This window comes from Propithecus coquereli, unplaced genomic scaffold, assembly GCF_000956105.1.
Source record: "Propithecus coquereli isolate 6110/MARCELLA unplaced genomic scaffold, Pcoq_1.0 Scaffold5, whole genome shotgun sequence".
NCBI classification, from domain to species: domain Eukaryota; kingdom Metazoa; phylum Chordata; class Mammalia; order Primates; family Indriidae; genus Propithecus; species Propithecus coquereli.
In genome coordinates this window covers 6,071,484-6,089,427 of record NW_012150840.1, presented here as the reverse complement: position 1 = coordinate 6,089,427, position 17,944 = coordinate 6,071,484, and the positions used below count along the sequence as shown (strand labels likewise).

General features: G+C 44.4%; 1 pseudogene; it reads right to left on the bottom strand.

The window, feature by feature from the left end:
- Positions 1-1,039, bottom strand: part of LOC105819732 — a 3,688-nt pseudogene extending 2,649 nt beyond the window's left edge.
- Positions 1,040-17,944: the final 16,905 nt, after the last annotated feature.

Sequence of the window (17,944 nt, the reverse complement as noted above, 5' to 3'; positions counted from 1 at the left end):
AGAGTGAGACTCTGTCTCAAAAAAAAAAAAACACAGGTTGCTGGGGCAATGGGCAGAGCCCTGCCTGCTCTCACCCTGCCAAATACCTCCTCTGCCTCCTCCAGGCAGCAACCAAGATCCTCAGTCAATGCCCTTGGCTGAAACACAGGGTGAAAATCATCAGATTTGATTATTTCTAGGGTCTGTGATGTTCTGAGCAATGTTTAACAATAGGCTTTGGAGGGAGGAGGTGCTAATTTGTAGTGTTTGCTGATTTCTATGCTGTAAATACTACCACCATGGCTAAACTTCAAGCTTACCGAAGTCATATCACTAAACTCAGAGCTGGCCATGCAGTAGCATATCATGTGGTAAAGTAATTATGAGGTAATGAGTTTTGAATGTTTATTACCTTTGTTTCTAATACAGTTTATTGATTGGAAGTTTATACAATCCAATTTTGGGAGAATGGCTGTGTTTAACAATCAGCTTGCAAATTCCTGAAAATTTAACAAGCAGTTCTTGCAAATTGGTATCCAGGATACCACTGTCTAGGACTTTTTTTAGCTCCAACATTCTAAATGTTGTCACTAAAGCATAAGCCATTTGAAGCCAGGAAGGGCCAAGTAAAATAATCCTACGGATGTGGGAGGAAAAAATAAAACAAAACATGTTTTCAGGGTGATATCTAGCACAGACAAGAGAACTTGGCAAAAAATAGGTGGCCAGCTGGTGAATGATACAATGACCCAATGAGGCAACAGCCCAACCTGCACTCAGGTGTCTGTACTTTGAGTTATTTTTTCAATCAGTACGGGGCTGGGTTTACACCTACCCAGCCACATTCTATCACCCAGCCAGCCTTCCACTGGGCCGGGAGCAGCCACTGTGCTGATATGTGTGGCAAAAAGGTATTAGCAAAGCACTACGTTAGTCCACTAACTAACTTTAGAGAGGCTGCAACAGAGACTTCATTTGATGACCCAAGCTGATCACAGGTGACATAACTCAGGCATGCTAGGAGGCCCACATTGGCTCTACCTGGATCTCCAAGCCGCATGATCACACTGCCTTGGGTGGTATGATCTCACTGTAAGTGTCTTATCACTCCTCCTGATACTATCTTCCTTCTAGCAGGATTAGTGTTTCCGTCATATTTTTGTCCCTCCATTCTTTCCAGAGTTTTTGCAAATAGCATGGTTGTTCACCAGCCATGTAGCTAAGAGCATGGATTCTAAGCCAGACTCTCTGGGACCAAAAATTCTAGTTCTGTCACTTACTAGATGTATGACCTTGAGCAAGCTGTTTAACTTCTCTGGATCTCAATTTTATCCTCTACAAAATATGGACAATAATAGTACCTATGTCACAGCATTATTGGGAAGATTAAATGAGTTTTGTACATGTCAAGTACTTAGAACAATGCTCGGCATGTAGAATATGCTATTTAAGTGTCAGCTATTATTACACATAATGTATGTATTATATATTTTTATTATGTGATAGATGAATGAATGCAGGTATTCAAATACATGGGATACCTGAATGGATGATGCAATGGGATTCTTCTGGAAAACAAGGCCAAGTATGGGTTTATAAGTAACTGCTATGGTCCAAATGTTCGTGTCCTCCCAAAATTCACTCGTGTTGAAACCTAACTCCCAAGGTGTTGGTATTTGGAGGTGAGGCCTTTGGGAAGTGATCAGGCTATGAGGGCAGAGCTCTCATGAATGAGATTAGTGCTCTTAAAAAAGAGACCCCAGAGAGATTCCCTCACCCTTCTGCCATGTGAGGACACAGTGAGAAGACAGTCATCTATGACCCACGAAGTTGGTCCTCACCAGACCCTGACTCTGCCAGAGCCTTGATCTTGGACTTCCTGGCCCCCAAAACATGAGAAATAGATTTTCGTTGTTCATAAGCCACCCAGTCTACTTTCCCAAGATCGCATAGTTGTTGAATGACTCAAATACGGGTCCTATTGACTCCAGCGCTTGAGCTCTTAACCACTAGGCTATAGAGCGGTATCCGCAGCCCTGTCACCAGCTCCTAACCTCCAGCCCACCTGCCATCTCTCCATCACACTGTGCCGGCCCCTGCCTACCTCTGCACCGTCCACCTCCCCTTCAGACCCACTCAGAACTTACCTCCTTTCTGAAGACTTCTCAGACTCTTTCCCTTAGCACAAAGCTCCCAGCGTTTCCATACACTGTGGTCTCCCTTTCCTGCCTTATGAGTATGTCACTTTAGACTCTGTCTGTGTCACACGAGTAGCTTTCTTTCTCCTCTTTGAGAAAAAACCTTTTCCAAGTCAGAGGTGATGTCTCTATTTTTATCACCACATGATCGTTACCAATTACTGAGCACCCCAGCACTTCATATGCGTTATTTTCCTTAATTCTCACAATAATCCTTTCGAGCAGATACAATTTCATCCCCGTTTTCCAGTTAAGGAAACTGAGGTTAGAAGAGGTTAAATAACTTGCTCCAGAGTTAGTTAAGGGTCAGAGCTGGAATTTAAACTCAGGTCTGCTTAATCTCAAGCCCATGTTCTTAATCATATCTGTTTTTAATCATGTTTGGTGCTTAAATGCACACTGGATGAGTGAATGAGTCTTAACTCAGGCTCTACCAAGCCTCCCAGAGCCACGAGGGGCTTGAAGAAAACCAGCGAGAAAAGGATGTCCGGAGATTGTGCAAGATCTGGGTTTAAATTCCTGACCAGGCTAAGACACTTAAGGCCCCCATGCCCTGCGATACAGCTAATCTCTGCTGAAAGCTGCCCTGTGCATCCATTGAAGTTCTTCAGAGATTTCACTCTGCTGCTAGGCCAACTGTCAGGGATTTTAAAATGGGAATCATGGGAACTTCAACATAGTGGCGCCAAGCCCTGCTCTAACCAGGCACCCTCTACTTCTCACAGTCACCTGGGCTCAATGGTACCCAGAGGAGGATGGAGAGCTGAAGTCAGCTAAGAAACATTCAAGCTATTTCTACAGAAGAAAGGGTACAGCCTCTACCCTCAAGGTGCCTACTGCCTACCCAAGGATGCCCACCCCATTGAAGAGCACCTGTGGAACAACTTGCTAGCGAACGCAAACATAGCACAGGGCACAAAGAAGAGAGGGGCTGAGGGGGCGGGGAGTTCAAAGGAGCACTTGGAACGCAGCAGAACTTCTGAGGGCAAGTTTCCTAGACATGGCAACAGCTAGATTTTACAAAAATTAAATATAAATTTTTTCTTGGTACAAATGTAATACATGCCTGTGACAAACAAATCAGAAAACACAGACAAGCAATGAAAAGAAATTTAAAAATGCCCACCTACAATCTCACCCACCCAAAGACAAATTCTGTCAACACTCTCAACACCTTGACAACCAGAATTTGCAGGAGGGAATGTGCAGAGCTGGAGCATAGGTCGTGTGTGTGTGTGTGTGCGTGTGTGTCCATGTGTCTGTGGCTGGGCAGGAGGGCAGCAGCAGTCCTGGAATTTTAGTTTATGCTTGGGAGTAAGTGATAATAAATCTATTCGATGAGATCAGGATGTAGACGGTTGAGGAAGAGAACTAATAGAAGATCCTTCAGACAAGGGAGAGATTTGAAGCAGGCAGTAGTACCAGGGAGTTTAACTGAATAGTGACACGATTAAAATAATCATAATAGCACTAACAGTTAACATTTTTGCAAGCTCACTATATATGACATTGTGCTAAGTACTTTGCTTTCCATCTTCTCACTTAATCCTTACAACTCCCCCGTGAAGTAGGTACTCTTATGCCCATTTTATAGTGGGTAAGAGCTTTGCTCAAACTTGCATGGCAAGTGGGTTCCGACTCAGTACACCGATGTTTCTTACAGTGTGCTCTTTAGGCTACTGGCATCAGAATGTCCTAGGGTATTTGTTAAACATGCAGTCTTTGGTCCTAACCTAACGTGTCCAATTCAGCAAGTTTAGGTGGGGGCAAAGACATTTGTAACTTAAACAGGTCCCCTGGTGATGTTCCACCCATGCAAGTTTGAAGGCCACCCATCTTGGACGATGGGAGAATGAATTGGCATAAGGAGGCATCAGAGGTCAGGAAGGTAAGCACCTCTGGCCAGAGGTCCTTGGCCTGGACTTTACTGACCCTAATTATCCTGAACTTTGATCCTATAGCCTCTGTAGGCCCTATTGCAGTTAGATAGTCATGCAGTTTTTTGTGTGAGAGAGGAAAAAGGGAAGTTAATTATAATGAAGATCAACAGTGAGGAGAGAAGGGGTCTTCCCTGGTGCCTTTTAATAATTTACAACATTTTACAAAACAATATAGGTAAGGAAGAAGGCTAATCTATAATCAGAGAAACAAAGGTTACAGCTTCCTAGTTTACAGCTGTCCATCCCTGACTCAGGCCATGGGGGATTTGCCTTTGGGTAGAGATCACTTGGTACCTTTTACACTTGGCTTTCTCACCAACTGCTCCGAGATGCTTGAATACAGGAGAATAATTAAATGGGGTCACTCATGTTTGGTCAGCAGCTAGAGAGGTGTGCCACTCACTGCTGACAGCAAAGCCAGTAAGGGCAGCTGAAAGCCTTGGGGTCTGGGAGGAGGCTGGCGCTGACAGTTTGAGGTAGGCATAGGGATGGAATTCAGGCGGACTGAAGTAAGACCTGGTTTGAGATAAGTGCCCAAATCATGGAGTCGAAGAAACAACCAGGAGCAAAGCAAAGGATGGGAAGCTTGCAGGTAAGGATCCTGGGACAAACAGAGCCACTCTGTGGTAATTTTGGTGGTTTTGAAATAAAACATTTCCTAGTCTGCCTGTCCTGGAAATGTCTGTCCCATATATTTTATGAGCAATTTTGCCAAGGTAGGCAGCTCCCCTCACCGCCCCCACCCCTACCTGCTCCCCTGCAGACCGCATAGCCAGTGTGCACATAGCGGAGGACCAGAGACAAGATTGCTGTGCTAGAGTCCAGGGTATCATCTTAGCTACAGCTGTAAAAATAAGTAATTCAAACTCTAAACTGTTGGGACTGTCAGTTATTTTGTGTCTTAAAGGAATATGATTATGAGGCCTGAGTCAGGGATGGACAGCTGTAAACTAGGAAGCTGTAACCTTTGTTCTTCTGATTATAGATTAGTCTTCTTCCTTACCTATATTGTTTTGTAAAATGTTATAAATTATTAAAAGGCACCAGGGAAGACCCCTTCCCTCCTCACTGTTGATCTTCATTATAATTAACTTCCCTTTTTCCTCTCTCACACAAAAAACTGCACGACTATCACATTGTCTTAAGATGAAAATGTTAAATATACTCTTTTAAATTGGAAAAATGAAAAGAAGCCAAAAACAAACTGTAACTAATTAAATTGCTGTAACTCATAAATCAGCCTTGTGTAGAAAATGTTATAATCCTACTAAATTTCTTTGTTTTCTGGCTATATAGGCAAGACCTTAACTTTTAACTTTGAAACACTGACCCCATTCCTTTGGAGTCTGTGTTACTCGAATGGCTGTTCCCAGCTTTTCACTGGAATAAACTCTTCAAAACTGAATTCTGATCCTTTTGATTATTTCACGTTGAAATAATCGATCTGGTTAGATGACCAGTAGGTCATGTAACCCTGCCAGCTCATAGTTTCCATGCCTGTGAAATGGGTACAGTAGTACCCAAAGAATCTCAGAAAGCTAATGAAATAATATATTCTGAATTATAAAATGCTGTACACAGGTAGTGACCTGGAACATAAGGCAGCCTCAGAATATGTGATTGATTAGTTATTAAATCATTCAAAGCCAAGTGTGGTGGCTCACACCTATAATCCCAGCACTTTGGGAGGCTGAGGCAGGAGGATCACTTGAGCAAAAGGAGTTTAAGGCTGCAATGAGCTAGGATCATGCTACCGCACTCCAAGCCTTGGTGACAGAGTGAGACCCTGTCTCTAAAATAAAAATAAATAATAAAGCAATCAAAACAATGGGAGACAAAAGACTCCAGACCTGTTTGCTCCACAGTTTGATTAAAGGTCATCTCCACACTGAATTACTTTGGTCAGAAAGTCACAAATGAGCATGCCCAGAATATACCTGTAAACAGGAAATGCCCAGGGCTGTCTTCTGAGTAACCTACAGTCCCGTTTTTCTTCAAAAATGCTCTGAGGACAACTGTGCAAGATCCTAGTCCAAGATCTGAGGCCTGTGGACTCTACGTGCCCTTCCTTGTCCTTGGGTTAATCATCTGACATCCCAACAGCCTGGAGGGAGCCACAGTCAGCAGGAAGGGCAAGGTGTGCTGGCCTCAGAGGCAGCAATAAGACAGGACAGGTAAATCATTGAAAAGTACCTGAGGGACAATCCAGCTCCAGAACAGGACTGGGAGATGAGGGTGATAAGGGAGGGCTGAGAGAGGAAAGGAGCCCTGGCTGTGTCCCCTTATAACTTCAGGGTGGCCTTGGCCAACTCTCTTGGCCTCTCTGAACCCTTACCTGTAAGATTAGGGAGCGGCCTTAATGATTTCAAAGGTCCATTCAGCTCTGGGTGGAAAGATACTATGTAAATCCAAGCTACACGGGCATCTGCTCTTGTTTACTTCTGAGGCAAGTCCAGAAAACCAGGGGTCCCAGTGCCACCTGGAGGGCTGTGGCAGATTAGGCTGCAAGAGACCACCAGGGCGGTAAGATGGGTGACCTCCAGGGACGAGGCTGGGGAGGACAAGGAGCTGCTCCAGCCCTGCCTGGGCTACCAGGGTTTCCCTCCCATGGAACAATCCCAAGACCTTTCGCATGTCACCTCCTTTGATCTTTTGCACATCCTAGTGAGATTTGTAGCTATAGCAGCCCTCCATTGTGTGACCACTAGGTAGAGTACAGGCAAAATGCTCATGGGAATGGAAATGTATTTTAGGACACCCCAGGCCTGGAGATAGGAAAGAGGCAGCCCTGTCCCAAGGCTCTCGGGCTATCAGGCAGGTTCTGCAAGTTAACAGGGAAGTTTCCCCAGCAGTGCTTAGCACCCGCCTTCTCCCTCTTCGTCCCACTCTCATTGGCTGGCTCGCTGCCACTCAGCATGGAGCCAGCCCTCCTTTGGGGCTGAGTTCTTCCATGTCGCCTCTGAGGTACCTGTGACAAGACAATTAAGATACTAATTTGTCTGTTGTGTTTTTCCATTGCCTTCTCTTTCCAAGCAGCCATTGCTCATCAGGGTTTTGGGTTTTTCTTGCCTCAGGAATCCTTGCAGGACAGAAAACAGAAGCTGCTCAGAGATAACAGATCTTCCTGCCTTGGCTGAAAGCCCTGGCTCATTAGTGAGATGAGGCAGACCCCAGAGGGAGAGCAGGAGGAGGGGGCGGGGAGGAGGGCCTTGAAGGGCAAAGAGAGAGAAGAGAGTGCTCAGAGACTAGAAAAATAGAAAAAGACAGAACACAACTCTGATTGTGTGAATGGAGCCCATTCCAGGGACCAGGGAAACAGCCAGATCTCAGGGGACTCAAGTTCTTTGGCATTGGGTTTCCTGTATCACCAAAAATTCCTGGACCCCAAGTGTGACTCAGAAACCGCAAAATCACCAAACTGGAAGGGACCCGAGGCATCAGAGGAAAACTTAACTTGGACTATTGGCTGATGCCTGGATGGGACATTGCCATACTTTTGCCCAATTAGGCACAATCTTTGACAGGAGAGGTTGAGCCCCCAGAATGGCAGATTAATAATCTGTCCACTGAACAGGATTGGGGGCTCAAAGTCAGATTTACTCTGGTTTAAAAAACAAACAAAAAAATAGAAAAATACAAACAAAAGACAGGGAAATACAATTTTCCTAGCTCAGCTGGGCTATGGAGTAAGAGCTACCCCTGATGTGTATAGAAGAATGAATGACCCCATTGTCCTGGTCTCACCAGCCTGTGAAGATAGCAGTGACATCTCCTTAATACCAAAATCTTATTAGCTCTAAGCTCCTACCAGCTAATGTAGGAAATCCAGTCCCCTACTTAGTTAGTTAGGGTGCTTTAGCAGCGAGTAATAGAAACATGGGAGGAAGTATGTTATCTCACATAATACTAAGTCTAGACATAGTGGGTTCCAGATGCAGTGGCTCAATGCGTGGCTTAAAGTGTCCTCAACAATCCAGGCTGTCTTCATCCCTCTGCCTTCCTGTCCTCAGGATGTTGGCTTTGTCCTCCAGCTGGTTCCCTTTATGGTAATAAGAAGTCTGCACCAGACACAATAACAGCCAGGGGAAGAAAAGGACTCTCTCCCTGTGTCTGCTTCTTAGAAGCACGGAAGCTTTTTTCAGAAGTCCCCTGTAGAATCCCCTTCATGTATCATTGGCCAGAATTGGGTACATGCCCATTCTTAAGCCAGTCTCTGGCAAGGGTAATGGGATTGCCACCATTGGCTTAAAGAGAAGCTAAAGTGTCAGCCACAAAGAACACTCACAAATACTTTCCACCTCCCAAACACAGCCTTGCTCACTGTGCGGTCACACAGACACCTTCCCCACCCCATGGTTGAATGTGGTTCCTTTTTCATTTGTGTTGAATTCTTTCTTTCGAACCCTAGTATCCCCTTCTCAGAGCCAGAAAGGCTCTCAGACTTAATCAGTTTATGAATCTCACATGTGAATGCAGCTCAAGATTTTTTTCCCCAGGTCCGCAATATTAATACAGTGGGTGCAGTGGGCCCCCGAACCCATCCAGTGGTTATTTCCCCAGCTCCAAAAATGCACACTTGGAATACTATCCTCAGCAGATGACAGAAACCCCACATTAGTTCCCTGACCTGTGCAGCAAGGGCTATTATGGTGGGAAAGGCCAAGTGGAAGCCACTAGAACTGCCTCTGCCTAGAAAAATATTAATAGTAAACTAAAAGCAATACTGAATTTCTGAGGGATTGCAGAGATTGTAGCTCCACCAAGGATGTCGGGGTGGTGATGCCCACCACATCCCCATTTGACATGCCTACTTGTCCTGTGTGGAAGACGGATGGCTCTTGGAGAATGACAGTGGATTATGGTAAACTTAACCGGGTGGCGACTTCAATTGTAGCTGCTATACCAGCGGTAGTTTTGTTGCTGATATGGATTCGTTCCGTGAAATTTCTAGGGGCCCAGTGTTGTGGGGCATGCTGAGATGTCCATTCCAAGGCAAAGGATATGTTGTTGCCTCTGTCCCCCTCAACCAAAAGAGAAGAATAATGCCTAGTGGGCCTCTTTGGATTTTGGAGGCAACATGTTCCTCACTTGGGTGTGTAACTCTGCCTCATTTACCAAGTGACCCAAAAGGCTGCTAGTTTTCAGTGGGGCCCCAAATAAGAGAAGGCTCTCAAACAGATCCATGCTGCTGTGCAAGTTGCTCTGCCACTTGGGCCATATGACCCAGCAGACCTAATAATGGTGCTCGAAGTGTCAACAGCAGGTAGGAATGCTGTTTGAGCCTTTGGCAGGCCCCTGTAGGAAGTGCAGGCCTTTAGGAATTTGGAGCAAGGCCCTGCTATCATCTGAAGATAGAACCTCTCCTTTTGAGAGGCAGCTCTTTTTTTTTTTGAGACAGAGTCTCACTGTGTTGGCCGGGCTAGAGTGCCGTGGTGTCAGCCTAGCTCACAGCAACCTCAAACTCCTGGGCTCAAGCGATCCTCCTGCCTCAGCCTCCCGAGTAGCTGGGACTACAGGCATGCGCCACCATGCCCGGCTAATTTTTTCTATATATTTTTAGTTGTCCAATTAATTTCTTTCTATTTTTAGTAGAGACGGGGTCTTGCTCTTGCTCAGGCTGGTTTCGAACTCCTGAGCTCAAACAATCTGCCCGCCTCGGCCTCCCAGAGAGCTAGGATTACAGGCGTGAGCCACCACGCCCGGTCCATCGTTCCTACTCTTGCTACACTGCCTTCTCCCTCCCATCCTGCACCTGTGACTTATGGGGAGTGCCCTAGGATCAGTTGACAGAGGAAAAGAAGACCAAGGCCTAGTTTACAGATGGTTCTGTACCATATGCAGGCACCACCTGAAAGTGGACAGCTGTAGCACTACAGCCCCTTTCTGGGACATCCCTAAAGGACACTGGTGAAGGAAAATCATCCCAATGCACAGAACTTTGAGGAGTGCATGTGGTTGTTCACTTTTCTTGGAAAGAGGAATAGCCAGACATGCAATTATATACAGATTCATAGTCTGTGGATATTGGTTTGGCTGGATGGTCAGGGACTTGGAAGGAACCTGATTGGAAAATTGGTGACAAGGAAACTTGGGGAAGAGGTATGTGGATATACCTCTATGAATGGAAAAAAGATGTAAAGATATTCATGCCCCATGTGACTACTTACCAAAGCATGACCTCAGCAGAGGAGGATTTTAATAGTCAAGTCGTTAGTATGACCTGTTCTGTGGAAACCAGTTAGCCATTTTCCCCACACATCCCTGTCATTACTCAATGGGCTCATGAACAAAGTGGCCATGGTGACAGGGATGGAGGGGATTCATGGGCTCAGCAATAGGGACTTCCATTCACCAAGGCTGACCTGACCACTGAGTGCCCAATCTGCCATCAGCAGAGACCAACATTCAGTCCCTGATATGCCACCATTCTTCAGTCTGATCAGACAGCTACCCAGTAGCAGGTTGATTACATTTGACTGCTTCCATCATGGAAGGGGTAGCATTTTGACACTAACTCTGGATATGGATTTTCCTTCCCTGCATACAATGCTTCTGCCAAGACTACCACCCACAGACTTACAGAATGCCTTATCCACCATCGTGACATTCTACACAGCATTGCTTTTGATCACAGAACTCACTTCATAGCAAAAGATATGTGGCAGTGGGCCCATGCCCATGGAATTCACTGATCTTACCATGTTCCCCACCATCCAAACCAGCTGGTTTGATGGCACAGTGGGATGGTCTTTGGAAGACTCAGTTATAGCACCGACTAGGTGGCAATACCTTGTAGGTCTGTGGCAAGGTTCTCTAGAAGGCTGTATATGATCTGAATCAGCATTTAATATATCATGCTGTTGCTACTATAGCCAAGATTCGCAGGTTGGGGAATCAAGGAGTAGAAGTGAGAATGGCACCACCCACTGTTACCCCTCATGACCCACTAGCAGAATTTTTGGTTCCTTTTCTCATGATGTTATGTTCTGCTGGCTTAGTGGTTGTAGTTCCAAAGGGAGGAATGTTTCCACCAGGAGACACAACAATGATTTCATTGAACTGAAAGTTAAGACTGCTTTCTGGCCACTTGGACTCTTTATGCCTCTGAATCAACAGGCAAAGAGAGGAGTATCTGTGCTGGCTGGGGCGATTAATCCTGACTATCAAGGGGAAATTGGACTGCTACTCCACAGTGGGGTAAGGAAGAGTTTGTCCAGAGACCCCTTAGGGCATGCCCTGTGATAAAGGTCAACGGAAAACTGCAACAACCCAGTCAGGTCTAGAATGGCCCACAGCCTGCAGGAGTGAAGGCTTGGGTCACTTCACAAGGCAAAGAACAATGACCAACTGAGGTGCTTGCTGAGGGCAAAGGGAATACAGAATGGGTAGTGGAAGAAGCTACAACTCTACAACCAGTTACAGAAATGAGGACTGTAATTGTCATAAGTATTTCCTCCTTATTTTGTTATTAATAGGTTTGCATGTGTGTATATATATACATATATACTACTCTATGTATATGCTAAGCAAATATCTTTTTCTTCCTTCTCTTATTCCCTTATCATGTAACATAAGATGTATTAACTTTATATCATAGTATTTCTAGTATTTCATAGTACTGTTGTTTTATATCATAGTATTAAGTTACAGAATATCAAGGAGAAAGTAAATATCACTCTTTGATATTTACTTTAGCTCCTCTTCTGGGGAAGAGGTTAGTGTGTTTTTGCTTGTATGCAGGATAGTTGTATCAGGTCAGGTGGAATTATGACCTTGTTGCTGCCTTTATTTGCAGATTAGGGCTGGTTTAAGGAGATATATATGGGGGCCAAGTTGATAAGGGATGGACTTGTGATGGCTAATTTTATGTGTCAACTTGATTGGTCCACAGGGTGCCCAGATATTTGGTTAAATATTATTCGGGGTCCGTGAGGGTGTTTCTGAATGAAATTAACATTAGAACAAGTAAGCTAAATAAAGCAGATTGCCCTCCCCAGTGTCGGTGGGACTCATCCAATCTACTGAAGGCCTTACTAGAACAAAAGGCTAAGTAAGGGAGAATTCACTCTCTTGGCCTGTCTTCATGCTGGGACATCAGTCTTCTTCTGTCTTTGGACTCAGACTAGAAACATACTATCAGCTGTCCTGCCTCTCCCACTTTCAACAGTAGATCTCAGGACTTCTCAGTCTCTTAATCATGTGAGCCAATTCCTTATAATAAATCTCATATCCGTGTGTGTGCGTGTGTGTGTGTGTTTGTGTGTGTGTGTGTAAGTAGGTAGACAGATAGATATACTGTATATCTTTATTGTTTCTGTTTTTCTGGAGAATCCTGACAATATAGACATTCAGCTAGTTAAATGACATAGCTAGCAACATTCTTGGAAGTCTCTTTGTGGACATATGTTTTTATTTCTCTTGGGTAAATACCTAGACATTTAATTGCTGAGTCACAGAATATGTGCTTGTCTAACTGTAAGAAACTGCCAAACTGTTTTCCAAAATGGTCTATGAGCATTCCAGTTGCTCCACATCCTCATTAACATTTGATGTCATTGGTAGTTTAATTTCAGCTATTCTGATGGATGTGTAATCGTTTTAATTTGCATTTGTCTACTGACTAGTAATGTTCCCTGACCTGAACCACTTCCTCCATCTGGAAGGAAACTCCATCCCTCCCCACCTCCTCAGGGACCCCTCACTAACAGTTCTCCTCTCCTGTTCTTAAATCTTTATCCTCTTCCTCTCTGCTGCTCTTTCTCAACATCATGGGAACATTCTTAAGTCTCTACCTCTTGTTTTAAAAATGTCTTATTTTCACTTTTTTTCATACCTACTTCACAGTCACACTTACTGAAAGGGTCATGTGACTCCATGTCTCCCCTTACATCCTTCTGGGTCACTCCTCAGTCCTCTAAAATGTGGCTTTTATTTCTGATGTGTCAGTAAAAACAACCTCAGGAACGTTACCAGTGACCTCCTTGTCACCAAAGTCTCCCTGACCCCTGTTGCCTCTTTGACTTACTCTCGGCAGCTCTGACGTTATTCACCACTTCCCACCTCTCCTCGCCTGGCTTCTCCCTCTCTGACTGCTTCCTCTCTGTGCCCTTGACAAGCTTTTCTCTCTCTCTGCCTCCTGTGCAGGGGTGGTGCACCTTGGCTTTCTGTCCTGGGCCTCCGTCTTTCCTTACTGTCTCTGAGTGATCTCATCCGCTCCTTCACTCCACAAATATTTACTGAGCACCCACCATAAGTCAGGCAATGTTCTCAGCCCTGAGAGTACCACAAGGAAGAAGAGAGTCAAAGCTCTCACGGAGCTCTCACGGAGTTGACATTTGCTTAAGGCGTTGATTCTGTCTGGATGCTGACGACACCTAATTCTGTCTCCAGCCCAGATCTCTCTCTCTTGTCTTTGTGGCGTCTCTGCATGCCTATCCCACATACACCTCAAACTCGACTTGTCCCAGAGTAAAAATTTCATCTTTACTCCTTTCTGGTCCAGCTTCTCTTTCTGTCTCAGTTACCCACACCAGAAGCTGCTCTTCATCTTTGTTTATCATTGTTGATTCTTCACTTTCTTTCTTTTTTTAGTTTTTATTTCTTTTGAGACAGGGTCTCACTCTGTGTCACCCAGGCTGGAGTGCAGTGGTATCATCATAGCTCACTGCAGCCTCAAAATCCTGGGCTCAAGTCATCCTCCTGCCTCAGCCCCCCCAAGTAGCTGGGACTACAGGCATGCACCATGATGCCTGGATAATTTTTCTATTTTTTGTAGAGATAGGATCTCACTCTTACTCAGGCTGTTCTCAAACTCCTGGCCTCAAGCGATCCTCCTGCCTCAGCCTCCTGAGTAGCTGGGACTACAGGCATGCACCATGATGCCTGGATAATTTTTCTATTTTTTGTAGAGATAGGATCTCACTCTTACTCAGGCTGTTCTCAAACTCCTGGCCTCAAGCGATCCTCCTGCCTCAGCCTCCCAGAGTGCCAAGATTACAGGCATCAGCCACCACTCCCAGGCTGATTCTTCACTTTCATTCCCCCTTCAAATCCAATCTGTAGCCAAGTCCTGTCAATTATAGCTTCCAATCCTCCTAAAGACCTCTGGAATCCATCCACTGCTCTTTATGCCCAACACTATTACTCTGATTTGGGCCAACGATTCCTACCTGCTATCCCTGAAGTCCTGTCCTCTGCCACGCCCCACCCCACCCTCAATACATTGTCCACACTGCAGCCAGAGTGATGTTCTAATGTAACTCTGATCACATGACCTCCTAGCTTAAAATTCTTAATTGTCTGTAAAAAAAAGCCACACCCCTTAACATGGCCCTGAGGGCCCCTGCTTACCCCTCAATCTCAGCTTTCCCCCCACCCTTCTCACCTCAACTCTCCTATCACACACAATGAACATTTTTCTTTCGGGGCTCTGGAAATGCCATGCTCCTTCACACCCTCAGCCTGAAACAGTCTTCCTCACTCCCGACCCCTCACCCGCTAACCCCTACTTACTCTAGTCTCTATGTATAAATGTTACTTCCAGAGCACCTGCCTTACAAGCAATAGTCAGTGGCAGTTCCCGCCTCTGTACTCGGTGTCACCATGTATTATTCACACCATTGGGAATGTCAGAGTTCTTTTTTTTTTTTTTTTGAGACAGAGTCTCACTGTGTTGCCCGGGCTAGAGTGCCGTGGCACTCAAACTCCTGGGCTCAAGCGATCCTCCTGCCTCAGCTTCCCAAGTAGCTGGGACTACAGGCATGCACCACCATGCCCGGCTAATTTTTTCTATATATTTTTAGTTGTCCAGCTAATTTCTTTCTATTTTTTTAGTAAAGATGGGGTCTCACTCTCACTCACGCTGGTCTTAAACTCCCGAGCTCAAACAAGGCACCTGCCTTGACCCCCCAGAGTGCTAGGATTACAGGCGTGAGCCACCGCGCCTGGCCCAGATTTCACTTTTTATTTCCTGTGTTCCTCGCCCATTAGACTCTAAGCCACAGGAAGACAGAGACAAAATCTACATTGCTCCTGTTGTGTTTCCAACCTTTAGAAAATACCAAGCAATAACTATTTGTTGAATAAATGAATAATTTCTAGCCCTCCTCCTCCTACCCTAACTGCAGACATTGCTTAAGATTCATGTCTTCAAGCTTTGCTCAATTTCCTCCTTTATATTTCATTGATTCCTATTACTTCAAAGACCAGATCTGTGTGAAGAAGTCTCCAGTCTACCCCCAAGCTAAATATCGCTCAGCTCTAAGTCTGCATTTCCAACATCAGGCTAGACTTATGCTTGTAGGTTTTCTCATCATCTCAGATAAAGGACATAAAACATTAAAAGCATGCAAGTATATATGTATAAGGATGTACAATACAACATTATCTATAATATAGAAAAATTGGAAACAACCCAAATGCCCATCAAAAGACAATTGGGTAAATAAATTATGATGCTACTTTGCAGACTAGAAAGATTTACATACTGATGTGAAAAGATGTCCATGATATACTGTTAAGTAACAAAAGCAGGTTTCATCTGTGTAAATACATACAGCGCTCTTTTGAACAGTTCTTTCTTTGTTTGATTCCAAAGTTAATTATGTTTATTTGTGTGTTGAACAATGGATTTTGTCTTGTGTATTTCAAATGAATATATAGGGGAATTGAAAAAAGTAGTAGTTACTATCAGTAGACTCTTGCTAACCACACAAAAAAAGAACAGGTTTCAGAACTATAAAATAGTTTAATTTCATTCAATCATTCGACAATGCGTTTTTCACATTCTCAAACTGACTTTTAATATAGGACATTAATTCACTTGATTGTTATCTTCTGTGTCCTCTAAATCAGTATCAAAATCTAAATCATCATCACTTTCTTCATTTCTTCTGCAGCTTCTTCTATGGTTGGAACTTTATTTCCAATATTTTCTGTTTTTTTATTAAACGGAATAACAATGTCTTCTTTCTTCCCACATTTTGCTCAACCTTCAAGCTCATAGGCACATAGGTCTACACATTATGTGATAAGGATCTTTCACTGTCTTTGGTAAACATTTAGCACTTCCCCATAACATCAGGAACAGGGCAAGAATATCTGCTCTCACCACTCCTTTTCGGCATCACATTAGAGGTCCATTTTTTAGGTTTTGATAATGGTTTGTACTCAACGTGCATTTATTCAGTACCTACTATGTGCCAGTTTCTGTTCCAGGTACTGGGATATGCAGAGAACAAGGCAAAGTCCTTGGCCTCACAGTGTTTTCTAAATAAATAAGAAGAAAACAAATAGATATATAATGAAATGTCAGATAATGATAAGTGCTAGGAAGAAATAGGATTATGAGATATGCTGTTTTGGTAGGGTGGTCAGGGAAGGCCTTTCTGAAAGGGGGACAGTTGAGCAGAGACCTGAATAAAGTGAGGGCAGGAATTGTGTGACTATCTGGGAAAAGGACATTCCAATCCGAAGAATCAGCCATCAGGCCGTGGTGTGGGTTCCGGGCCCTGGTGACTATTCAAAGTGTGATGGAAAAGTGAGTCTTCAGAGTTGGGTCTGTTGCAGCATGTTAGTGTTGCATTTTTAAAAAGTTGTCAGAACATATTTCTGGTATGTGAGATTCCAGGAGACTCATTTTCAAAACCACACCCTTGGCTGGGCCCGGTGGCTCAGGCCTGTAATCCTAGCACTCTGGGAGGCCAAGGCGGGTGGATCGTTTGAGCTCAGGAGTTCGAAACCGGCCTGAGCAAGAGCGAGACCCCGTCTCTACTAAAAATAGAAAGAAATTGGTTGGACAACTAAAAATAGAAAAAATTAGCCAGGCATGGTGGCACATGCCTGTAGTCCCAGCTACTCGGGAGGCTGAGGCAGAAGGATCGCTTGAGCCCAGGACTTCGAGGTTGCTGTGAGCTAGGCTAACACCACAGCACTCTAGCCTGGGCAACAGAGTGAGACTCTGTCTCAAAAAACAAAAAAAAACAAACAAAAACCACACCCTGTTGTTGTGTTTGAATGTTTTACAGTGAGTGCGTATTACTTCGGTAATCATAAAAAGTAATAATGATCTAAAAAATTTGTGCATACCCTTTGGCTTATCAACACCCTTTCAAGAAAAATATTGTTTAAAAAATTGAATAAATATGTAAAAATATGAGTATAAGGATGTTCCTTACACCGTTATTTATAGTAACAAAAAGTTGGAAATAACTCAATGTTCAACAATAGGGGATTGATTAAATAAATTATGGTGAAACTATGCAATGAAGTCATGGGGAGCCATGACAAATTACGTGGTAGAATATCATCCCAGGCTCAAAGCTAGTTCAATTCCCAGCTCCGTGAGAAGTTTTGTGTCGGCCCTTGCCTCGTGTGATCTCTGCCTCCTTGAAACTTGTTTGTGCCTGTTGTCTGTAGCGCTCCTCTGGCCCTCGCCGTATATTTCTCCATCGTGGAATGAGGGCTGTAGTTCGCACTTGGCTCGCTGTGAGCTGCGCTAACCGAAGGAGAGCGGAGCAGAACCATCCTGAACAATAGGTAATTCGTTCCTTTGTAAATGCATCAGAGGATTTATTTTGCAGTGGATTCACCTTCCTAATTATAATAGCTTTCCTTATGTTAGTATTAAAATTAATGAGCATTTCCAAGCACACACAGCAGAGGCAAGAACCCAGAAGAAGGCTAAAGGGTGAAGAGTTCCCTTGGGTAACCCCCAGAGAGGGTGACAGGAACTGGGGGCCCAGAGAGTTGTCAGGGCCCCTCCCCTGCACAACTGTCCACTCTTCTTCACTGAGACTGGAGTACCTCCTCCCCTCAGGCGCTTGTGCC